Consider the following 19,375-nt stretch of genomic DNA (forward strand, 5'->3'; position numbering starts at 1 on the left):
TATTGCACTGTCAGTTGATTATAGAAGTCATTTCATAAATGTCAAAAATCTCTTTAAATGAATTATGAAGCTCCAAAATAACTCCGGCAATCAGCCAGCAATAACACAATAATCTGTTTACCCTGTTGTCAGCTGAACTCTTACCATTTTGTTGAGGGGGAGATGCTGAGAGGAAAAGCAGAGCATAGTATATAGGGAACCCTTTCTTAAGGATTAAGCTTAACCGGAACTCAAGCAACCACCTAGGCTTTGATTAATATAGATTATGAGTGTTCTTAAGAGCTTGTCTATATATAAAATGTATTACAAAATTAAGTCATTCTGCAAATGCAGACATTACAAATGTATATGTGTTCCATTGAAATGTATATGTGTGGTCCATTCATGTGTGTTCCTTTGGAAAATATTCAAGATAAGTTGATCCTTGGGCACTTTGTTAGAAATGCTGGGGCTGGCCCAATGCTTACCAGAACCTTGCCCCTCACATTCTTTAACCTTGGTTCCTTCACCCCATGACTCCTTTCTGCCAATTATACTTGAGTTGAATCTTCTGAATGCCGCTCTGATATCCATCATCTTTTATTTTAGAGGTATATCCAGAAGAAGTGTTATTCTTAATATCACGTAACAGAATGCTGCCCTGCTATTTTCAGTTTCTTGTACTTTGTTATTGGCATGGAATGTGTGTGGACGCCTCTCTGAATATAACAATGTCACATTTTCAGCTGGCAAGGATGAAGCCAGAGGAAACTAATTTTCACTTAAAAAAAAGTGTACTGACAATACAAGTTTCTAATATTTAATGTGCAATGTTATTACTAAATACTTCTATAATACATGGTATGTATTTACTTAAAAAGTATACTCTAACTTTATAAAGATTAGTTATTTAATATATAACTTTGACTTGCCATCCTTTCACATTTATTGCTTTCTACTTAACAGCACTCTGTAATATATTTGCTGTGCCTTTATTTTTCTATGGAATGTCAACAATGTGACTTACAAGCAAAAATGTCAGTGTTTTCAGATAAAGATATCTTTATAAAGTTGTTTGTGGAATACAGTTTTCAAAAATAAGAAATAAAACCTTGATTTGTTATTCCATAAGTTTGGGATTATTTATTTCAAGCTCTTTTTAACTGAATCCATTTGCAAATTTTACCTTAGAGCCATCTGAATAATCATAATTTTACTGCCCCTCACTTAAAACATGTGGAGGACACAGAATAATGTCTCCTTTGTTCTTTTCAGGTTGGACATTCATCAGTGAATGAAAACACAGTAGACAAATTTCTTGGTTCCTAAAATATTCTCTTGGGTAGTCTTCCCTACTTTCCTTAGCAGTTCTCAAGATTATGCAATATACATTTCCAAATTCCTAATAAAGATCAAAATTATTTTCCCAAAAAGTAAATTGTAAGACACTGGGAAAACTCTAAGAACAAAGGAAGGAAAATTACTCACAAGCTTAGGTAAGTGATCTATGGAATGTGTGTATGGATACGATTGGATGACCCTTATTTCTAAAAAGACTAGACCAACTACTTATGGTCCTATAGTTCTCTTACCATGTTTATCACTGGCAGTGTAAGCAGAGAAAACTCAAAGGAGCAAAGAAAAGCCTCTGTAAATCACACATGGTGTCTTGAGAGAACTAAAAGAAAAAGAAAAAGACAAAAACATGTGTGGGTGTGTGGCACTTAGGACAGATTCAAAAATAGCTGAATGGCTTTGCTGGTGGCATGGGTCATAACTTTAGATGACATGTTACTCACCTAACCTGTCCCTACATTTTCATCCAATTTTGTATCAACCACTGCCTTAGAAAAATCTTTTTAAGTTGGTTGCTTAAATAGTTCTCGCAAGATTTACACAAAATTAGATAAAACCATTACAGCTAAACTTGTATTTACTGACAGTAAAAGATGGATACTCTGTTAACTGTTGCTATACCACATTGTTTTCTCTATTTTTAAAGAATTGAAATATACTAATACAGGATTCTACTGAATTTGACAGCATTATTGTTAGATACACTATTATTTTATGTGTCACTAAGGAAAAAAATGCTGTTAATCATGCCAATTGTAACACACATCTTGATATAAATCTTAGAATCTGAAAAAAAGTGTACATTTTAGCTTTTCTAAAAGAAGGAAGCATTATCATAACATACTGTTAATAATTTGAAAGGAATTTCAGTGCTTTAGAATGTGGTAAAACCACCATTATCACCAAAAAATATTATTGGAAAATAGAGTAAAAAATACACTATGTTTTATATATTGTTTATAAGTAATACTTTACCAGTAAAAAACTGGATGTTAGTGTAAGTTATGTTTCTAGTCTTAAATTACAAATCTGATTTTCTTTTATTGCTGTTGGACAACTGAACACATACACACACATATATACATACATACATACATATACATACTTACATACATACATATATACAGGTCAAACATATGTATATACACAAATCTATACACTTTGTCACATATTTTTATAAATATTAATGCAATAAATCAGGAGTCAGATTTTAATAAATCTCTACTGATAAATAAATTTTAGAAGTAGGAACAGAAAGTAATTTGCATACAAAGCAATGAGGAGGCAAAATGAAAAACAAATGTAATATGTAATACTCATCTGATATCTCCTTTACAAGATTACTTTTCTTTACTATTTCCCTCCTTTCACCCCCAATGTAGTAACCTCAAATAAATGTCAAACGTATGCTTATTTTTATCAATATTATATTTTTAGTCATGCCAATGGAAGAAAGCCTTTTAAGGCCTGGAGGGTAGTTAAAAAACGTTGTTGTTGTTGTTGTTGTTAATTTTTTTTCAACGTTTATTTATTTCTGGGACAGAGAGAGACAGGGCATGAACGGGGGAGGGGCAGAGAGAGAGGGAGACACAGAATCGGAAACAGGCTCCAGGCTCTGAACCATCAGCCGAGATCGTGACCTGGCTGAAGTCGGACGCTTAACTGACTGTGCCACCCAGGCGCCCCTGTTGTTTGTTGTTCTTAATGCAGTCACATAAAGTGTTGCCTTACAATTTGAGCATTAAAATATCTGTTGGGGTTTCAGGAAACACAGGCTGATGCAATCAAATAGTTACTATATAAACCTTTCCCTAATCTTTAAGGGTTGAAGAAAATGCATATATAGAAAAAGTTATTAAGAAAAAATAGCTAGGATAGATGGGATTTTAAAGCATTTGTAAGAAGCTAAAATGCAATGAATTGTGTATTATAGGCAATATTTGGAGATCCTTCTGTATTATTTAAAGCTACCAAAGAACATTTCCTTTGTAAAAGTCCATCTTTTAAAATTTTTGTCATAAAACTGAAAGAATGATCTAGAGCACTGAACTGGTTAGTTTTCAATTTTTGAATGTGTAATTGAAACTCAAGTGTATCAATCATAAGCTATCATTCTAAGGCTTTTTTAAAGGGAGCAATAATTAAAACAAAAACAAAACACAACAACACATGATATGTTCAGAGAACCAGTCCAACTGGGAAATAAGTAGTTGTTTCCCTTCTTTGCTTTCTGTTTTCACTTTTCCCTGACTTCCTATTTTTCTGCCCCTTTTCCCTTTCCCTTGACCACACCTAGCCTCTCTGGTGTGCTTCCATACTCATTCATATTGTCTACTAGTGCCTCATGTTTCTGACTTCTTTCTTTATATGTCATGCTCTGTGTCCTAGATCCTGTGTTTTTAAAGCTTTCTCTAAATAACTAAAGTCTATCAGTAAAATAATTCAAGATAACATATTGGTGTGAATCAACATTTGATATTTATACTTACAACAGCTTAGCATTTTGACACGGATCTGTTAGGAGTATATGCTTTATCTCAAAAAATAAATACTTAAGTTATCTTTTCAGAAACAGGGACAATCTAGTGGTTGTATAAGTTTGTCTTCAAATTTGTTGTCTAATATTTCTCAGGTTGACAGACGACCATGGGGGAAGGGAAGGGGAAAAAAATAATTTCATACAGAGAGGGAGGCAAACCATAAGAGACAAACTGAGACCAATACAGAGAACAAACTGAGGGTTGATGGGGAAGGGGAGAGGGAAAAATGGGTGATGGACATTGAGGAGGGCACTGGTTGGGATGAGCACGGGTGTTGCATGTAAGCAAAGAACCACAGGAATCATCTACCTCCAAAACCAAGAGCACACCGTATACTCTCTGTTAGCCAACTTGACAATAAATTATATTTTAACAATTTTTTTAATAAAAATAAAAAACTTAATAAAATATTAAACTATTAAAAAATGTTTCTCAGGCTGTAGGTGTGTTTCCCTATTCTTCACTCTAGTATTTTTAATTGTTTCCTGGACATTTTTATAGGTCATCTTGATTGTCTTGTAGGCATTTCAGGTTTAACATAGAACAAAACAAGCTCATTCTCTTGCCCACTGAAATCTTTTCTTCCTTTTGTGGAAGGTGAATTTCTTGGATGACAGGTTAATAGCACCATTCCCTGCTCTGTCAGCTTTGCTAGACCTGACTGATTTGCCCTCTACCCATCTAACTCTTCTTCAGCTCCTACCCATTTTCAGCTTAGTTGACCACAAGTTTTATAGACTCATCTCAGAATTATTTCTTGAATCTGACTCCTTCTATCTGCTCCTACTGACACTGACTTAATTTAAACAAGTAATCCCTCTTAATAGATTACTGCAATGGACTCCTAAATTTTGTCAGTAACAAGGATTTTTCCTTGCTGGGTTACATGCTTACCATCTAATCTGTCATTACAAATTTTTTTTTATAAATGCCAATCATGTTTCTCTTTTGTTTGAAAATTAGACTTTTTATTATTTTTATATTGAAGTTTAATTACCTACACAGGGAATTAAAAAAAACAACAACAACTTTGATATCTGGGCTTATGTCCTTTTCAGTCTACATTTTTTACACATATCCCATTTAACCCTTGTTCCAACCTTACAGAATGCTTGCCATTTCCCGAAAATATGTTGCTCTTCCTTTAATTTTAGGCTTCTTAGGCTACTTTCTTGCCTAAAATGTATCACACTCACTGACAAATGCTTTCTCATCTTTTAAAATTTATTTCAGATGTCACTTCTTCTGCAAAGGTTTTCTTTACTCTCCAAGGCAGTTGATATCCTAATTTAGGCATTAATCTTATTGTATTTGCTATGGGATTTTGTCCCACCACAGCAAAGTTCCATTCCCCAGTACAGACACTGGGCTTTCCCACAAATAGAAGATAAGTATGTATTAATAATAAGGTAAGTATTAATCAGAGCTCAGTGATCAGTGTAATGTGAGGTGAAAGAAAGTGCAGTCTAGAATGTCTTCTAGATTTCTCAATAAGAGAAAAAGTAAAGAGGAAGAGATATAAACATCTGGATTAGGTAATTTCAGTACATCAAAGTGTATATTTCCTTCACATAATTAGATAGACTAAAAATTTCATTAAGGACTAGATCACATACTGGCTGTTTGCTTGTTTGTTTAAGTTTGTAAAGGGACAAACAGTATTTTCAGTTTTGAGGGCCATATGTTCTTGATTGCAACTGTTCAAATCTGCCTTTGTGGCAGGACAGCAGCTATAGGAAATGGCTTACGTAAAATACTTACAAAAACAGTGGCAAGCCAAATGTAGCCTACAGGATATAGTTTGCTGACCCCTAGTTTATAACTGAGGTCCTCAGTGTGTAAGGGAAGTGCCATCCAAGTGGATGAGATTACTCAAGGAAAGGCTGTAGAGGGAGAAGACCAGTGTGTCTCTGTATCAGGAAGCATAGAATCCATGGAGAAACCAGAAAGTAAATGGTCAGAAGATGCCAGAAATGTTGGAAAACAAGAAAAAGAACTGTTAAGGAAATAAGGTAATGGAGTTTTCAAGATTAACTGTGTTGAATGTGGTAGAAAACTTTAATAAATATGACCAAAAAGAAAAACAGATCATTGACTTCATTTTGCAATGAAGCAATCATGTGATCTCAGAATAAGAAGTTTCAATGGGGGGGGGGGGGGGCAGATGTCGCAGTGCAGTAGGAGGTGTAAATGAAAATATAAAAGGAAATCCAACGACTATTCATTACTCTTTCAAGAAGCTGGGTTTTTTTTGTTAAATGTTTAGTCATTTTTGAGAGAGAGACAGAGCACGAGCAGGGGAGGGTCAGACAGGGAGACACAGAATCTGAAGCAGGCTCCAGGTTCTGAGCTGTCAGCACAGAGCCCGACACAGGGCTCGAACCCATAAGCCGTGAGATCATGACCTGAGCTAAAGTCAGACGCTTAACCAACTGAGCCACCCGGGTGCCCCAAGAAGCTTGGTTTAAGTAAAAGACTGGTTCAGAGTATGGTATTTTTGTTTGTCCTACTTTTACATTGTCCTTTGACCACCTGTATAGATTTTGGCAGGGGATGAGGTATCTATTAATAATTATACATTGTTGCTGCTGGCAAAGTCTTTAAAATCTATAATTAACATCTGTGTTACTTCACATGCTAGCAAATTGAATGTTTTAGAATTGTAAGGGCCTAGATTAAGAATTCTTTATTGAAGCTTGTTCACTGCTCATCTTTACTTCTCCTTCCTGGTTGCCCTGAGTCTGTCAGCCTTTCTTCAAGCACACCTGATAGCTTTAAAAAAACTCTTATCCTTTGTATTCTTCCAGAATTGATGTGACTCCGTCCTTCCATGACATCCTCTGCATGATCTGCTTCTGTTCTCCCTGTATTTTCTTGAGTTATGTTAATGAGGATTCATATAGGTGTTAAGTCTGAGATGCCAGTCTCTTAAACTTTGGTACTTGATAAAAGGACTACACTTATCTATGAGAGTTAGGCCATATGCTCAGAATCAATACAAATGTGACTTTCTATGGAACAATATCCTCAACAATGTACTAGAACCTTGCAAAGAAAGGTTCAAAATGTTGAAATAATCTAGAAGAAAAGGATTATATATTTAACAGTCAAAATATACTTACAAAATAAGTATTCCTACTGTCCTATCATTCTTCTCTGTCCAAATATTAAGTGAAGCTCAGAGTTGTATGTTGAAGATAGCAGTATGGTACCAACATGTATTCTGTGCCCATCTCATGGAAAGATAATATATTTATTATCTTTGAATTATTCATTATCTATGAATGGAAGAAATGTAATGAACATTTATTGAGTACTTTATGACAGGCCCTATTCTAAGCTCTTAATATGTTGAAGATAGCAGTATGGTACCAACATGTATTCTGTGCCCATCTCATGGAAAGATAATATATTTATTATCTTTGAATTATTAATTATCTATGAATGGAAGAAATGTAATGAACATTTATTGAGTACTTTATGACAGGCCCTATTCTAAGCTCTTAATAGGTGTTAACTTATATAATCCTCATAATAGACCTAAGAGGTAAGAGCTATTATTATCTCCATTATACAGATGAGAACACTGAGATCCAGAGAGGTATGTAAGTGGTCCCAGGCTACATGGCTAGAGGGCAGTGTTGCGAGTACTTCAATCCAAAAAGATGGCTCTAGAACCTTACTGCTGGTAATAATTACTACAATAATGAGTGTTAACACGTGAATAATGGGGATCAATATTCACTGGAATAGTAATAATTCAATTGAAAGAAAGAATCCAAAGTGACTTTTAAATTCTTTTTATAATGATATAATGTTCCCTATCGGAATAAAGGTCCAAGCTTTATTTTATTTTATTTTTTCTCTTCGATTTCCCCCCTGAGTCTCTAAGACACTATCCCTAAAAGCCTAGTCAGTATCTCTTCCTATGTTGTTAAAGTAGCAAGAGGCTTTCAAAATTTCTCAATAACACTTGAATCGGAGTTCTTGTTAGAAAGTACACATTGTAACCCTAGTGGGGATTTTCCGCCTTCTCAAATTATAGGGCAAACAGATTACATTTGAAAATTATAGAGAAAGTGTGACAAAGTGACCTCCCCACAGTCCCTGCTCCTCTAGTGTTTTCCCCATCCTACTTCAATCCTCCCTTTCACATAAATTTTGTTGTTGTTTTTAATTGCATCATCTATAGTCCAGAGAGCTGGGAGGAAGTTTAAAGGCACCATGAACCAGCAGGGCTCAAGAAAAAGGGATCGAGTATCAAGATGATTCTGGTGAGATCACCATTGAAGGTGGACAAGAGGTAGAGGCTGTTACCCCAGGGCCTGAAAAGTGCATCCGCTAGTCTTCATCTTTCTGCCTTGTTTCCAAAAGCAAATAACACACTAATGACACTTAATATCTCTCTCAAGCCTTTTCTCTTTCTCATCCACAAGTACACATACATATGTCTACTATAAAATGTTCTGTTGAGATTTCCTCCAGGTTGCAATCTTAGTGCTACAGTTGATTAATTCACTCAGAAAAAAAAAATTATAAGACCTTTGTTGAAGAGTACATCTAAGCTAAGTTATATAATGGCATTCTTGTGTAAATACCCTAAGTCATTTGGAATGCTGCCTTTCTAGGTCATGTTTTCTCCCTTGTCATTCAAGAAAATATCTGTTACATTAAACTAACCCCTATATATTTTTTTTTATTTTAGAAAGAAATTCAATTAACAGAAAAATCAAAATGACATATAATTAGCATTAAGCAAGTAGGTAGTCAGTGATACTGAGAATTCTTGGGGTGATATCAGTCTTTAAATGTCCATTCACTTCATTTATGCCATTGCTAATAGGAAAGATAATCCCCATTACCTTAACAATGATCTTAGCCATGTTTGTTATTTCCTAGTTTAGACATGCATCACCCGACTTTGTTACTCCACTGAATAAATGACACTAATGTGGGTCTAAGGTGAGGTGTGAGGTATGTAGGTGAATTGCCCAATTGGGTGTGCGATCTGCTATATGTGTCCAGTCACCTCTATGGCCTCTGCCTACATATTAAACATGAAGCACACGTTTAATATGAAGAAAGTAGGGAAAACTTGCTCATAGATCCCAGTGATGTTGTCTCTATTTTTTCTTCATTAGTATGTAAATACTTTACTTTTGTAAGAGTCTTCATATACTACAGAAAAAAAACTATATTCTGGGCATCACAGCCCTTCCCCGCAAAGAGACCTAATAAATCATGCTGCATTTGTTATACATTACTTCAAACAGAGTAATACGGGTGTGTAGACTTTATATTCCAATATAAGCTTGAATTCTGGCTGACGATTGCAGGAAACCAGTGGACAAAAACAGAATGACCTGTTTAAAGAGGTGGGAAAGAAGAATCAAAACATTGTTTGGTCAGTCAGATGGCTGTTATAATGAGAATAATGGAAATCAATTTATTGTGAATAAAGAGACCAAATCACATTCTCAGTATTAATGGGTGCAAAACCAAAGCAAATGAGAACACTGAGGTATTTCTTCTTTGTACTGATGTTAAAACTGAAATGCCAGAGTGAATACTTGAATTTTATAAGTGTATAAAATTTAAAACACCAATGAAACTAAATGCTTATATAAGTTCTAACTTAAAATGTGTGATATATTACAAAGCCTCAAGGAACAATACAAAGCTATGAGAATATGTGGTAAAGATATACTATCACTGCACTGGAAAGTTTTAGCAAATACTGAACATGCTGCTCCCTTTGCATCAGTCCCTTCCACTGAGTGATGCCTTCAGAGTGATCATGCTGATGTTGGTTAGGTCCAGCTTTAGCCATGTCCAAACCTTGTTGAACATCATTAGTGGAGCGTTCAGGTCCATTGTCTCTGGCTTTGATCTGTGGTAGTTTATATTTCACAACTATCAATCTAGGTAGAGGATGACTCTGTTCTCCATCTAATTCCTGGTGTGGTTCCTCCCTTCATCCCTCTGTGCGTCAGGGAATTTTCTCCCCAAATCAGCACTCAGGCTTTAATTGAATGTGAGAAGAGAAGCAAAATGAGGATGAGGAGGATGGTAGTCGGAGGAACTAAAGAGTAACAATGGACTGGGAGTGTATGTGGGGAGGTGTTTTGAAAATGGAGTGGCTGATGTTCAACAAAGGGGAAGGGCGTAGGGAGATGAAGCTGAAACAAGAAGGATGAATAAAGCTGTTGCCTGGTGGCTGAATGTCTAGAGTAGCATTGCACATGCATAAACATATTGGTATTTTGATATTTAAAAGTGGCAAGTTGTATCTGAATATTGAAAGCTAGAAATGCAATCATTAGCCACAATATATTGGGGCAGAAACCCAAAAATGTCAGATTATCCGAAATTTTAGATTTTAAAGATGGGTGATAATGTAATATTTGATGATCTTGAGCCTAGAGAAGATTTAATGCTTTGGGCCAGCATGCATTTGAGAATTTTTCTTTCAATCAAGGGTTAACTTCAAATAACTGAATCTTCCCATGTAATAATGATTTTCAAAACAATTTCTCTGTAACAAAAATTTTTTTTTGAGAGAGAGAGAGGGAGAGAGAGATTGTACAGGAACAGGAGCACATGGTTAATTGGCATTCATATTCCTGAGCAAACTTGTAAATAGTACCATTCTCACAGGAATTAAATCAGTTGCACTGTGGGTAACTTTAGAATTCAAAGGTGCCACAGTTCCTCACTCTGTGTTGATGGAACTGAACGGCATTAACCTTTTCACTTGCACTAACAAAGACAAGTGAAGACAAGATGTGCTATGACTCCTGCACATCTATGTTTTGTTTTTTGCCCAGGGCCCTCTACAATTATCCTACACTTCAGAACTAATTTCTCCACGCGTTTACCTACATTGTTTTTGCACTACTCCTGAAACACCACAATCTCATTAACTCTTTTCTCTCTCTCTCTTTTTTTTTTCCCAAAAGGAGGATTTATAAGGACATACAAGAAATAATTATTCAGTGATTCATTCATTGCTGAGCAAAACTTTGTAGCTTTTGCAAATATGTTGGCCCTTATCCAAAGTAAATGTTGTTTTTGTTTTGTTTTGTTTTGTTTTGTTTCCCCTTCAGTCTTAGAAATAAGATAACACTCTAGTGCTTCCATCAGTAACTCTGACTATTGTTCTCCTATACTGAATTAAAAATCAGACTTCTTATTTTTAGGTGGGGGCAAGAGGGAAAGAGAAAACCAAATTAAATTTTAGAAGTTAAGTTTTCACTATAGGAATCTCCTTGCTTATTTATTTCTTCACTTCTTTTTTAAAGTACAAAATATACATATGTATACATATATACACAAAAATACATATATCTATGCATATATGTATTTTGTTTTGTTTTACAAGTATAAAGTTGGTGAACAACTATCTGTCACCAAGAATCAGCTGTTTTAGATATAGAAATATATGCCTGTCTTTTTGCAGTTCATGAATAATTTGATCATGGCAAAGGGATAGAAAGTTGTACCTTAAGGCAACTAGAATATAGGATTCTCTTGATTACAATGAGAAAGGAGTACTCACAAAACTTAACTACTTAAATAGTTAACTGTGTAAGTTTACACAGAGAAATCTTGTTTGGCTATAGTTGTAATTTCCTTAACCATAAGTCGACTTGATAGCAGCCAACAATATGCTTCTTTAAAAAAATAACATGGATCAGATAAGAATTAACAAAATTACTGCCGAAACTTAAGTGGGAAAAGTTGAACAATCATGTTTACTTGTCCAACTGTAGTACACACCCGAAAAGACAGTTGATATAATGAGGGAATCTAATAACTCCTTTATATGTTGTAAATTTGTAAGAACGAGGTTTTCTTACCTAGAAGAAAAGATCTAGTAGGGGACATGTAAACTGTCTTCAAATATTTGAAGAATTGTCATGTAGAAGAAAGAGCAAACAGAGTGAGGACCAATGAGTCATATGTGGGTTTAATAAATGGAAGAACTTATTAAGAATAGATAGGATTGACATAGAATGTGGTACCATGAAATAGAGCCTTAACACCAAATCTGGAAGACCATTTGTCAGAGATGCTATTGAAATAATTTTCTGCATGGAAGTTATAAAGGATGGCCTCTAGGTTCACCTCCATCTCTAAATCTTAAGAGTTTGTTTTCTGTTGACTACAGAGCACTTTCCCAGCCACGTTTTGCAGAACATTAGGTCTGGTGGATGTTAATAGGTGCTTTGTGAAAAAAATGACTCTGTGGTCAAATTAATTTGAGGAAAATTGTTTATCATACCCTCTTCTTGGAGAACAAAAATGAACATTTGCATAGCAAAAGTCCTGAGCAGTCTTGTACTAACAATCCCTTTTAACTCAAAATAACCCACAGTCTCTGAACTTAACTGAATATAGAACAATTTTATGGTACACTTATTTGTAACCTGAAGGAATAGCATTCCTTGGACTATTAGTTTTGGAAACAGCAATTAATATACAATAAGAGCAATCCTTTCAGTTGACACAAAATACATTTTGAACACATTTACGAATATTCAATATATAAAGGAGAAAATTTACATGTAGAGGTAAGACTCTACCCTAAAAGATAAAAAGTTGTTAGAAAGTTCCCCAAGCACCTGCCTTTTAAATATAAACCAATCATCTACTTCAAATATTTTGTAGATGTTTTAAAATGTCCTTATTCCTTATAATTTAATATTCAATTAATGAACCTAATTTTGGAGAGTTTCTAATTGAAGCTAATTGTTCTGTCTGATTTCTATCTGTGTAAATCAATTTTATTAAATTTGTAAGAATTACTCTTTATACTTACATCATTACTTTCAGTTATCCCTTATAAATTCATATTTATAAAAGAATAAAGATAAACTGTATAAATTTTTCAAATAATTACATAAGCACTGTTGTAAAGATGAAAATGGTGACACTATTGACACTAGACTGTTGTCTGGGAGACAGTGCCCCCATGTGATGGCTCAAAATTCCCACTCATTAAAAATATTAAACATCCAAATTTGGTATATAAAATGTGGTTGAAAGCTATGAAAGCATAATAAGTAAGTCTAAAATGTATCTTTTCACTACTATTCCAATAGAACCATATTTTATTAATTACTTTAACTATAAACATATACATTCAAAGCTGATCATATCAGTGTTAGATAATGTAGATTAAGGAATTCATTGCTTCACTTATATTTTCATTCTTTTCATCTGTGGTCTGTCCTCTGGATCCATTCTCAGAGTTTACAAATGTGCTTAGGTCATTTAATCTTAAAAATAAATAAATAAAACTAAGTCCTTCAATAATTCTCCCATATTTCCATAATTATACAGATGCTCTTTTTCATGATTTTTAAACTCCAAAGGTAATTTTTAAAACTTACCATTCTTTTCAAAATTAAATTGTTTTTTCTATTATGCCCCATCACACTTTCTACACGGTATTATAATTCCAGTAGTTGCGTTGAATCTTGCCTGCTATGTTATGAGAATGTAAACTTCACTGAAATAAGGATCAGGTTTTGTATCTTGTATCTTCCATTTCTAGCACTTAGTAATGTTTTTGAATGAATGAATATATGATTGAAGAAAAAGCCATGTTCTCCACTGAATCCCCAATGCCTAGCTCAGTCCCTGATGCACTGTTGGGCATTCATGTTTTTTTATTAAGTTACTCAAAGTCAGGGTTCATCTATGATTCATTTTATACACCATCCTATCATCCCTAATATTATGCTATGTACTTCATATACATTCATAACATTTGTTGAAAGAATGGAAAAAATAATGTTGTAATTTGTATCGGGTGCTTCTACTCTTTGCTATATACTCATTAGGAACCCTGGACCTTGGTTCTCTTCACATCCTATTACAAAAAATTCCTTTTCTAAGAGTCATAATAATCTCGTAGTTCTCAAAACGATTGATATGCAACATATAAAAATGTTGAGTAAACCATTCTTCTTGCTTCTAGGAAACATACCTATCTGGTTCTTCCAACTTTCTAATTACACTGTCTTCTTCTTTGTAGCTAATCTTCCTTATTCTTTTAGGTTTATTTGACATACTTTCTATGTATCTTTGGAAATGTTATCAAAATCTAGATTTTAATGATGTCTCCTTCATACATCTTTTCATAGTACATTGTTTTTAACAATATAAATTTTCTACTTTGTGTTACTCTTGTGTGTGCATGTATGTGTTTGCACACCTGTGTTATATCTACCCTAAGACATATAGTATACTCCTTTATCTATTTCTACTTTTTTTTGAAGTTATGGGTTTTTAAAAATATCTATTTATTTATGATTTAATAAAGCATAGTGACACATAATGTTAGTTTTGAGCACACAACATAGTGATATTTATACTTTATACTCCTTTAGGGAGGTAATAATTTGTCAAAATAAGCCTCAGTCTCTGGCATTGCGCTGTATATAACGGGCATTCCATAACTATTTTATTTATTTATTTTTAAAATGTTTATTTATTTATTTATTTGAGAGAGAGAGAGAGAGAGAGAGAAGCAAAGACAGAGAGAGAGACAGCAAGAGCAAGCAAGCAAGAGAGAGAATCCCAAGAAGGCTCCATGCTCAACACAGAGCCTGATGCAGGGCTTGATCTCACTACCCCAAGACCATGACCTGAGCCGAAATCAAGAGTCGGACACTTAACTGACTGAGCCACCCAGGTGCCCCATCCACAACTGTTTTTAAAATAAATGGATCCCTCCCATGAGTTGCTTTGATCATGAACGACTTCCTAAAGAAAAGGAGCTTGAAGCAGTATTCTTACTAAATGGAGGAACATAAAATAGTGGGAAAAAATGAGACGAATTCTTGATAGAAAGAGTTACATGATCAGACATGTATTTCCATGAACACAAGAATAATCGGTAGAGGTATTAGACAGTTTGCTTAAACTGTATAGAGACATAAACCAGGGAGTCTGAGAAATGGAGTTAGTGGTACAGGTCTGAGTTGCTTCAAGGTTCAAAGGATAGGTCAACATAGCTGGATTTGATAAGGATAGTATGAATCCCTTATAGATGGTGGCACAGGGGCATGGCCTGATGAAATAGGAATTGAGGAAGATTATGTTTTAATTTGAACATCTTTTAATCTTATATTATGATGATTAGCATTTATGACCTAAAGGATAAAACTTCTTGCCTTATTTTATACATAAATTACTACCAGATACTACATTACTACTATGCAGTGGTAAATATATACAACAAATATATATAATGAATGTAGATGAATGATAGATAGTTATGAAATAAATACCCCAAATATTTTACTTTTGTGGTTACTTTTTCCACTACTGAAATACAATCACTAGCCAGAAGAATGAGAACAGCTGGTTTGTAGGACAGAGCATCTTGATAACACAAGAAGTGACGAAAATTCTATGGAAACCAAATCCTTGTGGGAGATATAGCCCCAAATAAGGACAGTATAGGTAAATGGATTTCCTAATGCTGGATCCTTTTCCCAGAAGTACCTGGCATGCCTTTGAAAGAGTCAAAGTTCATATTTTAAGGATACTGGGTAACTGTGAGGGCAGCAAGCACTTGTCACTCAGCTTCTTTCAAGATTTGAATTGAATCTAAAAGACTCTGAACATTTCTTAATACTTGTCATCTCCCTCCCTCACAGGATCGTAGGCAGGATTAATGAGATGATGTTTTAACAGAGATTGAACTCCTTGGCAGAAAAGAGGCTAAATATAGAAGAGTGTTTTGTTATGATAAACTATGTAAGATTGATCATGAAAAGGTTTTGCAATTTAACCCATTTTGAAGAAAAATGATCCAGTGGAAATTGATTCTTTTTGGTGAAGTTATATATTGGGGTGAATACCTCAAAAAATCTTCCATTTAATTTCCCTATATTCTGAAATAAAATTTAGTCATACATGGAAATAATTTTAAATCAAGCTATACAGTATCATGTGTTAGAGATTTACACACTGCAGCCTATGGTCCAAGTCTGACCAGTCCTGAAAAATTTGGTCAGTCACTTGTTTTTGTAAATAAAGTTTTATTGAAACATAGGCATACCTATCTTTTTACGTATTATCTTTGGCTGCTTTTACAGTATATTGTGAACGGTTGGTTAGTTGTTGCAGAGACAATGTGGCCTACAAAACCTAAAATAGTTCCTATCTGGTCTTTTACAGAAAAAGTTCCACAGACCCCTGGTTTACAGCAGGGGGTTCTCACATGTGTATTAAGGATTTACATGTTCTTTCAGTAACAACATGACTTTCTGCAAGTTCCTTAGCATTTGTAAAATTGAGTTTCCAGTTTATTCATCTGTAATAGCACCTGCTTGATAAGATTTTGGTAAGGATTACATAATAGGAATCTTGTAAAAACACTTAGCACAGTATCTGACATATAATAAGACTGAAATAAAATAGGTATGATTGCCATTGTTCTATAACACCAATTTAGTAAGTAGATAGAGCTCTAACATTCCTAGACATGTTTTTGAAATACTTTTTCATATATATTCAGGTAATAGTTTCTTTGAGTTCATTTAGTGGTCCCAATGTTCCTATTAGTCTCCAGCATTCACGTATAAGCCTTGAGAATTTCCTCCCAATGAAGCAAAAAGGATGGCAGACCAGGTTTTCTGTGACCTGTTAGGAATAATGACACTCTCCTGTACATAAGGACAGAGGAGAGTTAAAGGGCTAAAACTGGCAAGCAATCAATCAATCAAGTTTAGTGATAGTATCCAGAGATTTTATAGATAAACCATATATCATGGAATCAAGAACTCCCTTCTTATTATGGCAACTTTGAATATGAGAAAAACTTTTGATGAAAGTAGCTAATATGAAAAGGTAAGTCAATTATGAGACATCCTGTAAGCACCCACAAGTGTATATGGACTGCTGTGTTATATATGGAATGCATAAGAGACCGGAGTCTTAATGGTTGAGCATTGGGTATAGCACATGCAGTGAACTACAAAGATGCCAGAGATACAGATTTTGAGTCTACCTACAAGAATTTTGTCAAAAAAAAAAAAAAAAAGGAGTTGGAAGAGTTTCTGAGCTTTAATTAGGCATTAGGAAATGGGATGAATTTTGAAACAACTGTATAAGTCATACTCAAAGGAACATGTGACAGATGCTTAGTGAGTGTCCCTCAAGCATTATGATTTAAAGGAATAATGAACTGAGCTGATGTGGGGATTTGAGTTGTTAGAATTTTTGTTTTATTTATGAAAGAAATAGTGGCTGTTGCTTAACAAATAAATACTGGTCCTGTTTAATATATTGAATCCATACTGTTTAAAAGGGAGGGGGATAGCATCAATGTGCTGGCTTATTTTACACATATTCATATGTAGAGTTCATAGAGTTCAATAGAAGCTCTCACTGTTACATTTCATTTCCCACTACCCGAGCAAAATGTCTGCTTTTATTTTTTCATCTCTATATTCCTAGTGCCTAGCAAATAGGTTATACTCAATAGACATCCATTGGGGCACCTGGGTGGCTTAGTCAGTTCAGCATTCGACTTTGATCTCAGGTCATGATCTTGTGGTTTGTGAGTTGGAGCCCTGCATCGGGCTCTGTGTGGACAGCTCAGAGCCTGGAGCTCGCTTTGGATTCTGTGTCTCCCTCTCTCTGCCCCTCCCCTGCTCACACTCTGTCTCTCTCTCAAAAATAAAAATAAACATTAAAAAACTATATATCCATTGAATGAATGGCCGAATGAATGCATAAAGTGATAGGATATCTCTGAGAACAATCAAATCTCAGAGATGATATGTAGGGATCTCTTGCCAAGGAAGAAGCCACAATCAAGTGAGCCATTCAAAAGGACCAGAAAAGAAGAAACTCTTTTAGGAGAAGACTTCACAAACCACCTCTGGGTCCATATGACACACATCACCAGTTCTTGTTAGGGGAAGTTAGAAGAAAGTAGTCTGAATTGGGAAGATAAATGACATAATAAGAGAATACATACTACCCAACTGACCATGCATTGTATAGAGGCATTGAGATAGGCCCTCTGTATACATTGAAGGGATGAAGTCAGGAGGATGAAATCTGGTGCTTCCTGGCCAATTAAAGCCCCATAATATACATTCGGCATAGAGCAATGAATTATTTTTATTCCCAGTAGAATTATTTACCAGTAGAAAGAAATCCTATTACGCTCCTAGGTAGAGGTTTTGTTAGACTTATAGTAGATAAAGTTGAGCATGTTCTCGACAGATTTTGTGCAGCTAAAACTGAACAGGGGCAGGGACATGGCACAACTGGAAGCTAAGACTAATATTTTGTCTTACATGTTTATCTCAAAGAAAACTTAAAACAGCATTAACATATTAATAAAAACACAAAAAGGTAGTCATATTGAAACATGAAAAAACTTACAAGTTTGCTTCCATTTCTCTGAAAGAAATAATTGTCCACAATAAATGTGCTAAATACTAATGCTATTTGTAATTATTCAGAAAAAAATATTTATTGAGCACCTCTTTTCTGCTGGCTATGGTTTACTACCAGTGTATAAAAATGAATAAGATCCAGTGATGAGGGGCAATATTCTGAACTAGGTTATTGAATAAACCTTCCTGCTGAGGACATCTACACTGTCTGGATAAAACCTGTTAAAAATAATCTTAAATATTTAATATCAGAAAGCTAACAAATCACTTAGAAAATATCAAACTAATATCTGAAGAGAAAGGAATGAAGGAAGAGAGCTAGCATTTGAAGCCCTTCTTACCAAAGAGGTAGTTAATTGCCAAATCTAGAATGAATAATTGAAAGACTGAGAAGCTGAGTAGAAATTTTTGAAAGATGCATGAAACTGGGACACCAGCAGTAAGAGTAAGGCTAAACACGATATATATAAGCATTTGCAGAAAGTGAAGTATACTTCAAAGTGACTCAGTTTTGGAAATTGGAATGAAGTGATCTTGGACTGCCAGTCTCTCTAATTGCTCAAGTGGAGAGAATACAGAACCCTTCTGAAAAGAGAAAACAACTGAGGACTCCAAATGTTATTTGAAATAAATAAATACATACATACACACATATGTGATATATAATATTATAAACAGAAGTAAATGAAATATGTATATATATATATATACACATACACACACACACACACCAAGCAAATGAAGAAACAAAATTACATGAATGGAATTCCAGTCCCTAGTTCCCCACGTAAACAGTAAACAGTTTGGAAGTTGTCACCCAGTTCTAACACCAAGCCAAAAACTGAACAGACTGAAAAAGCAAACACTTTTGAATCCATTAGAGATGGGAGGATACAGGGCAAACTGCTGCTCCCAAGATTGGAAACACAAGCAAACACAGGGAGTCATAGCTTACTGCAGCAGAGACTCAGGAGCAGAAACCACTGAGGAAACCAGCACTGTGGTAGGAAAACATGAACTGCAATTAACAAATTACTGGAGGCCCAGTGTGGACAATTCTAACAGTAAAAA

General features: G+C 34.7%; 1 protein-coding gene across 3 annotated transcripts in view; it reads right to left on the reverse strand.

Moving 5' to 3' along the window:
- The window catches only part of LMO3 (LIM domain only 3), a 388,908-nt gene that overhangs the window by 310,397 nt on the left and 59,136 nt on the right, over positions 1-19,375 (reverse strand). Inside the window, exons 1-2 of one of the 3 annotated variants that reach the window (XM_053225881.1) lie at positions 5,637-5,781; positions 1,572-1,657 (exon numbers count right to left, since the gene is read on the reverse strand). The exons of 1 other annotated variant lie outside the window; for it this stretch is intronic. The gene's annotated coding sequence lies outside the window, so the exon portion shown is untranslated. Of the gene's footprint in view, positions 1-1,571; positions 1,658-5,636; positions 5,782-19,375 lie in introns of those variants that run through there. One more of the 3 variants, XM_053225879.1, reaches the window with a different exon arrangement.

This window comes from Acinonyx jubatus, chromosome B4, assembly GCF_027475565.1.
Source record: "Acinonyx jubatus isolate Ajub_Pintada_27869175 chromosome B4, VMU_Ajub_asm_v1.0, whole genome shotgun sequence".
Classification (NCBI taxonomy): domain Eukaryota; kingdom Metazoa; phylum Chordata; class Mammalia; order Carnivora; family Felidae; genus Acinonyx; species Acinonyx jubatus.